Source organism: Syngnathoides biaculeatus, chromosome 13, assembly GCF_019802595.1.
Source record: "Syngnathoides biaculeatus isolate LvHL_M chromosome 13, ASM1980259v1, whole genome shotgun sequence".
In the NCBI taxonomy this organism is placed as follows: Eukaryota; Metazoa; Chordata; class Actinopteri; order Syngnathiformes; family Syngnathidae; genus Syngnathoides; species Syngnathoides biaculeatus.
In genome coordinates this window covers 1,616,429-1,626,405 of record NC_084652.1, presented here as the reverse complement: position 1 = coordinate 1,626,405, position 9,977 = coordinate 1,616,429, and the positions used below count along the sequence as shown (strand labels likewise).

Genomic DNA, 9,977 nt, shown 5'->3' with positions numbered 1-9,977 from the left:
CTCCTGCAACCCTCGTGAGGATAAGCAGCAAAAGAAAACGGATGGATAGATGTCTTGGAGCATCATTCAGCTTTCAACATGCATTCTGCAAGCAATAATTCACTTTTACACCAAGAAAAACAGACGGGATATCATTGTGGGTTTAAAAAAAGAAAATGAAACAAAGTTGGAAGCGACATTTCAAATTTCTAGTTCATAGTTGGCTTGGTATGTATTTGTATTGTAATATATTTTTGTGTTTGTTGACATTTTCAGTGGAAGTTTGCAAAAAAAAAAAACCAAAATTGTTCTGATGGGAATGTAATTTGAAGCTTTTTATACAATTTAAATGGATGATACTGATTGACCACAATGCGATCCACAATGATATGATTGGTCGAGACACAGGAGTGGAAGGGAAACGAGAACAGGTGGACACAGTTGATAAAATGAGCACACTGAGCCCTGAAGAACATGGAACCCTGGAAAACAGGAAAAGGTAGACCATTACAATAATGGCAGCGATGCCAGGATTGACTGAAAATACTTTAAAGGAACATTTTTGGTGACGAATAAACAGCTTGAAGCAAGTTCACTTTGTACTTGAACTGCTAGCGAGGAAAAAAAATATATCAGCCAACTCCTGCCTAGCATAAACAGTACCAATTAAATGAGGAGTCGCAAGAAAGAAAGAAAGAAAGGAAGGAAGGTAAGAAATGTTCCGTGTATTCTCTGCACGTTGTTGTCAACATATTGGTTTCAACCAAGTACTTTATGGTATGAATATCTCGCTGGTGTGAACAGGACTTACAGTAAAACTGTAATACAAATCATCTCTCAAATTTTAGAGGTGTTGATTCAATTTAGGGCCAAGCACCACTGATCTAAAAAAAAAAAAAGTTGATAGCGCGTACAGATTGAGCGGTATGTCGATTGGTTGAAGCCAGTTGGTCGCCATCTTGGTACTCCCAAAACCGTGGAGAACATGGTTTATAGTTTGGATTATGGCAGTGTTTCCTCAATGTTTGGCACGTAGAATTAAAACTGGTCATGTGAGCTTGACAAGTTTTCAGTTATGCTAACATGAAAGATTTTTAATTCAACTTGGTAAACGAAAAAAGGCTAAGTGCAAAGGAAAGACGTATAACAGTGACTACCAAGAATCCTTGCATATTACCTAGGCCCCGATTTCTGTGACGTTAACTTTTCCCAAAATACGCTGTGAAGCACTATCTTTATAACATAGCAAAAAACTAGGCATTTTTTTTGTCAGAAAAACATGAAATTTTAAGACAGTTTGATATATTTTTGGAAATAAGGACTCTCAATGGGAAAATACATGCTAAACGCATTGTTCATTTGTTGTCTCTGCGATGTCCTATTTCAACTTGTTTCCTCGCATTTGAAAGTCACATTCAATTTTCAGACTTCTGTGTTATGAAATTCATAAAAAAAATTCAGAAATGTTTTCTTACTGGTTCACTGATGAAGTTTAGGAAAATATTGACATCACTTTTTCGTGAAAAACCATCGGCCTATAAAAGTAAAGCAGAGAGTGAACAACAACAACTGTAAACGAAACTTTGTCCGAGTGAATTAAGATCATCAGAAAATTTAAAAATAAAAAAACCTTTACAAACAAACTTAAACAGTGTCAAAGTAAATCTTTCGAACTTACCTGTGGAATGTTTACTCACAGCCACGAAACTGGCGATTTGGGAGTATCAAGATGGCGGGTGGCGACTTCAGTTTTGGTGGCCAATGAGCCAACCAGTCTTTATTTATTTTTTATTAGATCATTGGCTAGAAAGCCTATGCTTTCTGCATTATTGCGGGGAGGGGCGTTGTGAGTGGAGTGTTTGAACGTACAAAAAACGCACAAAGTGGTGTGATGCTCACAGTGCTGGAGAAAAGCCCAGTCATTAATGTAAAATAATGCTTATTAAATTCTTGTGAGAAGCCGACGCAGACCGAGCGCGTTGCCAGCGGAGCCGCGTCGTCGCCGATTCTGGGAGTCGTTCAGCTCTGGGTGTTTTCCTCGTCATGCAAATGTGATTCCAACATGCAGCTCCCACTGCAAATTGATGCGCTCCCACCCACCCACAATGCGAGATTTGGTTTCATTCTCTGATGTGTTTGCCACAAGCCACGTGTACGAGAGTGGTGGGAATGGGTTTTTTTCCTGGCACTGGCAAGTTGAATAATTATTCTCGGTTCAAATCACAACAACTCTCATGATGTGTGATGCAAAGTCATTATGAGCATACACGTGTGACAAACAGCGTTTCAGTGTGGATGCCAACGCCGCACTGCTAAACAAACTTGACATTCCAACAGCTTCTCCCTTTTTGCCTTTTAAGTTACAATGCCACTGTTACATGCTGCCAATTTTGTCTCAAATTTGTTGTCACATCACCGTCATCCCAATTACGCATAATTCGTGCCGTCACTGAAGTAGTCTTGTGTCTCCAAATGATTTGCACATCAGCTGTTGACTTCCACTGGCCGCTCAAGTGCCTGAGAACTTTCTGCACCATTTGAACAATGGTCATTGAACCAGACGACAGTATTCCTCTATTAGTCATTTCAAAGTGCTCTCCATGGAACTTTCCAACCTGTCAATCACTCGTACAATAATAGCCAATCAGATAGATGCATTGTCTTAACCCCTGGTTTGACACGCCCCTCTCGCCGTATTGTCCCACAAGCAATGCTGGTGGTCAGTAGCGTGCGCTTGGAAAAGTTCATGTTATGAAGGAAATGGTCCTCAGATGCGCTTGGGGACTGTGGAATTCTGATAAGATATCCTACTAGCTTACAAGGGGCCCGCTTGATTCATTTTCCAAAGCCTAAAACACAGTTGACGAAGTGTCTACGATGGATTAAGGCTCGCGGAAGAGCGCACGTACAACTAAATGTGGACAATATCAAGAAACGCAAGGCTGTATGTTCGAAGGTAAGTGAGGGAGAAGTATCTTCTCGGAGTTGGATTGAATTATTATCAGTGCTTTATACATTGCAGGAGAACAACTTTCACTTTGTTAGTGTATCACTGACCTATTGAATGAAGTGTGGAATGTTTTATGCCGAAGAGTCGGGTTAGTGATACGTAAATGCAAGAGAAATGTCTATTTGCCCATTTGTATCACATTTTAAGACAGGGCAAATGTATACGCCCACTCACCTATAAAGACTATAATGATTATTACTCGTGATCTTTCCAAGTAAAAAGTACTCACCCTGCTTTACATGCGCAGTACGATTCCACTATTTTATCCTGTTGGATTTCAATATGAAGCTTGTGAGATTGTCAAATCTTTTTTGCATCGATCGCCAACATTTCGCTGTTACTCTGACATTGTGTCCCGCTCCGTCCAAAATCTTAATTCCGTGTACATATCCTTGCGTGAAATAGTTGAGACCTCTCTGGAGAATTCTCTTGGACAGGTCTGACACATTTGGCAAAAAATCATACCCAAAAATCTGGAATACGCGATAATCGACTTCAAACATGTTTATATTGAAAAGCCATTTTGAAAGCTTGTGGGACGTGGCTAAGGGGGCGGAGCTTAAGGTCTCCATCGGAAAGGTCCATTGCCAGAGGATTCTGGATCATTTGCACAATTGTCAAACATCCGTTCACTAACCAAGCTCCTTATCCTCACAAGGGTCGCGGGAGTGCTGGAGCCTATCCCGGCTATCTTCGGGCAGGAGGCGGGTTGACAGCCAATCACAGGGCACGCATAAACAAAGAACCATCCTACAAAAAAAAAAAAAATTATTTATATATATATATATAATATATATATATATATATATATATAAGCATGATTCCAACATGTCCTTGTCAATTGTGAAGAACAGAGGGCGTACATGTCAACAGTCTAATCTGTCTTCACAACAGACAGTTACATAATAATGATTTTCGAGCCTCCGGGGAACATACATCAAGCCCATATATGAAAATATCAAACAGAGTTTCGTACAGCGCAATGAATTTTTCCATTTCGCTTCTCACAGCACGACACTTCGCGTAACCATTGGCAGTTTTCTCGCAAGAGAGCTTTTTCATATTGTTTTTACTCTTTTTCGTTTGAGGCTTTCATAGCAATTTGTAACAATCTTTGGACTCCATTTTGAAATTGTGGTGCGCTTCCGCCGCAAAATACCGTTTTCCTGCATCCTCGTACCAGTTGTACATATCACAAGATTGAATGTAAATTTGAATGAAGTATTTACTTTTTGCTCTTTTCTTTGGTTGAACTGTTGTATTGGATTGTGTTTAGCAAAGGAGCCGGCCGGGGAGCGTCACTTGATGCTTTCCTTTATATCGTGCGACGGAAGATGCTCGCTTGCGGGCGTCTGAATGCTTTTGTGTCCAGGGGGTACAATTGTGGGCATACACAAAGCACTTCTTTAATTTAGCTTGGAGAAGCACGGGGCCTTGAGCACATTCATGTCCGACTCCCGTTCGGCTCGTGCGTTTGGAATACTGATGACTTTCGCGCTTTGGAGCTCCGCGTTTGGCTTTGTCCTATAACGAGAAATCACTTGAATGCGTTCCCGTTAGCACAGATTAGCTTAAAGTCGTGTCACGGCGTCGACGCACGCACGCGGAACTCCAGCCGACATTTCCCATTTCCGATTTGCAGATAAAGCTGAAGAGTATATGCGGTGTTGATTTTCTCCAGAGGGTGCAATGCTGTTTGGGTGTTACTATGGAGGAAAAAAAAAAAACGTCATCTTTTGTCGTCCTGATGATATCTTTCCATTTTGTGGCGCTTCAAACGAAGCTGCCCCCTGGGGGGCCGACGCTCAGGAGGAATCTATAGCTCGGCGGACTCTCCTATCCGTACCTTCTCCGCTCAGCTGTCCCCTCGCACACCTCGCGGGGATTGAGAGGGGAGGGATCGATGCTCATTACAGAATCCCCCCCCCCCCGCTCATCTGCACTCGGGGTCTCTCCCACCTCCCATTTCACTCTCTCGTGGCTCTGAGGCACAAAAGAAGAAGAAGGCGGAGGAAAAAAAAACAGTCAATTGAAATATCCACTCGGGGAAAAAAAAACGTCTTTTTGGCTTTTTGCACTCCATAAAAGTCCTTTTTTTTTTTTTTTTTTTTTTAAATGTCATATTTAAATATTATACTTGCGGGAGTCTTACTTTGGACAAATTACTGAAATAGAGGTCCAGACCTCACTCACAATACTGCAATCCTGAACCTACTCGCATACAAATTATGAGAGGGTCCAGGATTGCAACTACGTGGAAGACTTAAAATATGAGAAATGATCCAATTTTTTTAAAATTACAATTGCCACAGATTATCCCTTAATCCACTATAGGACACATTTTAACACTACACCACACACATTACTTGATTAAATCTTTAAATTGTGATCTTTAGCGTCCACGTAAAAAAAAAAAAAATGGGGCCCAATCCTCAAAGCAGTATATTGTTATTCGTTTTTTTTTTTTTTTTTTTTTCAAATTGACTTTTCAAATGAAATTGATTGGTTTAAGTATTGTGTTCTTGGAAATGTTCCCCCGAGATGAATTGATATTGACTGCAGCTAAAATGAAAATAAATATTTTATGATGCATTACAATCCATCCAATACTGCAATTTGCGAGGGGATTGTCGACCTTATATCAAATAAAATCGCTCATCTGGCCCTCTGGACTTGCTGGCGGTAATCCAGGGACTCCTTACAAAACACCTCAGATGCTTTTTCCCCAGGTTATTTAAAAAAAAAAAAAAAAGTCAATTGGAATTTTGCTACCACTTCTGCAGATCTGGGCAAAAGCGAATTCCTTGTGTGCATATGGCCACCGCAGACGTTTTATTAAGACTACAAAAGAGAAGCCGGATTGAAAGGCAAATCACTTCAGCACCTGATTATGTAATCAAATGGTACAGTGAAGAAAATAAGTATTGGAACACCCTGCTATATTGCAATTTCTCCCACTTAGAAATCATGGAGGGATCTGAAATTTTCATGGTATTGGTAGCCCCATAGAAAATCTTTGGAGGGAGCTGAAACGCCGTGTTTCTCAGCAACAGCTCAGAAACCTGTCTGGTCTAGAGAAGATCTGTGTGCAGGAGTGGGCCAAAATCCCTCCTGCAGTGTGTGCAAACCTGGTGAACAACTACAGGAAACGTTTGACCTCTGTAATTGCAAACAAAGGCCACTGTACCGAATATTGACATTTGGTTTTCTCAGGTGTTCAAATACTTGTTAGCCGCTGTATCACACAAATAAATCATACATTGTGATTTCTGGATTTTTCTTTTTAGATTGTCTCTCTCACAGTGGACATGCACCTAAGATGAAAATTTCAGACCCCTCCATGATTTCCAAGGGGGAGAACTTGGAATGTAGAAGATGTTCAAATATTTATTTTCTTCACTGTATTTGGAAACACTTCATCTAATATTCTCGGTGCTCTAATTTTCTCTTTAAATCGTTTGTTTTTGGTTATAAACCGCAGATTATTTTCAAAGAAACATTTTAATATCTACTGTAAGTGTGTTTGACAGAGAAACTGACCACATTTTAATATTCATATATTATTCATATTCATTTCTGCTGTGCCCCTTTCATATGAAAACATATGAAACCGTTTAGGGATTGTGTTTATTAACAATAATGTTGATGGTTTACAGACGCAATTACATTTTGGAACCAGCGCAAAAATGTTCTGGATGTAAATGATTCAGTATTTTTTTTTTTTTTGGGGGGGGGGATGATTACTGACACCTTGTGAGTGATCAAAATCTTTATGAATATGGCCGCCGATCTGCGTGCCAGTTGTAATTTCAGCAGACAATATCCTGATCAGTCATAACCAACGCCAACTAATCAAAGCGGTCTTAATTTAGCCCAACAGCCACGCTTGTAAGACTGAAATGAAAGGCTGCTGTTGCTTGAAAGTGTTTGCCCTTGGAAAAAAAAAAAACAATCTTTGATCTCAGCTCAGTTGTTAGCAACAGAAATACAATGTTCATTAAAAAAAAAAGCTTATTAAACATCTTTCTCTGCTGGAAGAGAATCACTTAGTAAGGCACCCCCCCCCACACACACACCTCCTCTAAAAACAAAACACACCGAGACAGGTAAGCTGTTTTATTTTTTTTTGTTTTTTGTTTTTTTGAATTTGCTCCACGTATGTGATGTGTTTTCCAACTGTGAATTTCCCATTAAAATGCAGAGTCTACAAAGCTGTCAGAGTCCAGCTCAAGTGCATCCAAACTCGGCTCTTGGCACCATCATGATTCATTAACCCAGAAGCGTGTGGTGCTCAGATGCCTGTGGGCTCGCACACAAAACAACTCTTCACTTCACTTCTGCTTCTCCGGGCTGTTCTTTAAAAAGAAACATCTTCACGGCGGTTCATTAGACCTTCAAACGCTCCCATTGCTGAACACGCGCAGGTCTGTACTCACACGGGCCTTTTCTTGTTTGTTTGGTTAAATGATGGAATCCAGCGTTCCCATATGCGATTTTTGTCTTCCTAACATCATTAAGGTCGAGTACTGTAAAAGGGGGAATACAAAATCCAAATGCGCCCAAGATCTGACGCTTAATTAAACAAAACTGGGGAAAAATACAACTGCAAAATCATTGATTTCGAAGCTGACGTCATGACCTTGCGAGGAACATTTTCAACTAGCGTGAATCGTTCTTTTTTCTTTTTTTTTTTTTTTTTTTTTTCCCCCCCCTGTGGCTTTTAGTAAAAATGCCATTTTCCGAAAGGGTCAGTCTGGTGAAAAAAGATTGGCGTCAAGAACGTGTGACGAGAGGAAGTGGAATGTCCTTGTCGGCCGCATCACGAGATCAAATCCGCCAACCACTCAAACGTGTTCCCATACCTGTCGTCGCACTTCACTTCTTACTTCTGAATATTAACAGAGGCTATCTCATCTTTACGCTTCTGCGATTGATAAACTCTTACTTAAAATTGCTACCATGGTGAGTAAACAATTTTATGATTACAACAGTGTGACTGGAATGTAATTCTATTCATTTTATGTCCTATGGGGAAAATACTGAAGTCCACCAGCAACCCAGAAAAGACTGCGTTTGACCACTGTACACACTTTTGATTATATCTATTCTAATTATTGCCCTAATTGGGTTCCATGTATCACAGCGCATGTATTATTGAAGAATTAATATTTTCTCCTGTCCAATTAATTAAAAAACAGTGGGTCGCCATTCCTGGTAGCTCTTCCATCCACTACATGTTCAGAGTTTACTCAAGTTAACATTGAAATGCTGGCAGACTATAACGTCTCATTCATTCTTATCAACGTCTCAGGAAAAGCAATTTCAAGCCAATTTTCTTCCTCCTCCTCCTCTTCTTCTGCGTTTCGCCACTCTTTTGGCGTGGCCATGTGACAGACTGGCCTCTCGGATGTTCAGCTGCTAATCAACGGGATAAATGGCCGCCGTGCGTTCGTGACATATGTGTGGGGCTCGGCCATCTACTTCTTTGTTCCTTGGATTTACATGTAATGGTTCAGAATTTTCTTTTTTCCTGCCTTCTTGCGTGAATCTGCGCCATTGTAGCACAAAGAGGGAAAATTGTAATTGGATAGCCGCACAGATCGGACTTAAGCATGGATGGGGGGGGGGGATTATATATATATATATATATATATATATATACACCCACAGCCCTTCAGAGGGAGAATGATGTCATAGGAATATGCTGAATCAAAACTACGGCAAAAAACACAGACTATTGAAAATGGTCAAAATATGTTAGAATTTTAGACCGTTAAGTAATGGTTAAATAAGGAAAACCCTCGTCGAGTCGACACCTTATCGTGTCCGAATGAGCTAAGTTGTCTGGGGATTCATGCCCCTGGTAGGGTCACCCATGGCAAAAAGGTCCTAGTTGAAGGACCAGGCAAAGTACGAGTCCAAAACCCCTATGAAGAGTACAAAAATTGAATCTTGGTTTCCCTTGCCCAGACAAGGGTCACTGGGGCCCCCCTCTGGAGCCAGGCCTGGAGGTGGGGCTCGAAGGTGAGCGCTTGGTGGCCAGGCCTGCATCCATGGGGCTCGGCCGGGGAAAGCCCAAAAGAGTTACATGGGTCCCCCTTCGCATGGGCTCACCGACTTTGAGAGGGGACGTAGGGGTCGGGTGCGATGTGAGTTGGGCAGTGGCCGAAAGCGGGGCGCCTCCCTGGTGAGGTGTTCTGGGCATGTCCCACCGGAATGACACCTGGGGGATGACCCAGGACATGCTGGAGAGACTATGTCCCTCAGATGGCTTGGGAACACCTCGAGATCCCTCCGGAAGAGCTGGATGAAGTGGCTGGGGGAAGGGAAGTCTGGGTTTCCGTGCTGAAGCGACTTCCCTGTGACAAGACCTGGAAAAGCGGTAGACAATTGATGGATAAATAAGGAAAATGATGACAGTGGAGTCATGCAGATGTTACCTGCATTTCTGAAACCTGTTCCTGTCACGAGCAAGCAACAAAGGGTAGGACCCAAATGCAGGACTCTGAGGCAGGGTCATGATTTTGAGGGTAGTTTTGATTACGGCAGTGGTCACACACAGTTGAGCAGTCCAAAAAGGTGGAAGCACAAAAACACGAGGCAAAAAGCCAAAGTGCAGAACTCCAGAAGCGAGATCCGGTAACTACGATGCACAACTTGAATCATAAACAACGCTGTAACGAGGAAGGCCAACTGAACGCTGTACAATGTCAAATATTTTCACGATTTTCTTTTCTTTGTGTTGTCGTACCGAGATGTTGCCGCTTGTGCATTTTGGGCATATGCACATGCTGGTCGTTCCAAGTGTTGAATACATGTAAACACAGCAATGTCAGTTATGGTTCACTTCAAAATGTGCACGAAAAACACAACAAAACAGTAAATCAAAACTCTGTGCCAAGATGCAGTGTACAGCTAGCCTAAATTGTTTAGTCTTTTTGTGTGTGTATTTAAACCAGAAGACAGTCTTACCCCAAATGAACACTTT

General features: G+C 41.5%; 1 long non-coding RNA gene across 2 annotated transcripts; it reads left to right on the top strand.

Annotated features, from left to right (window-relative positions):
• The first annotated feature begins 391 nt into the window (after window positions 1-391).
• Window positions 392-8,411, top strand: LOC133510897 (uncharacterized). 2 transcript variants are annotated; one of them, XR_009797740.1, is made up of 4 exons: window positions 392-688; window positions 7,191-7,413; window positions 7,714-7,951; window positions 8,035-8,411. It is a non-coding gene; the product is annotated as an uncharacterized LOC133510897 (long non-coding RNA). The 2 variants fall into 2 exon arrangements; XR_009797739.1 differs by having other exon boundaries at window positions 398-688; window positions 7,714-8,411.
• The last annotated feature ends 1,566 nt before the right edge of the window (window positions 8,412-9,977 follow it).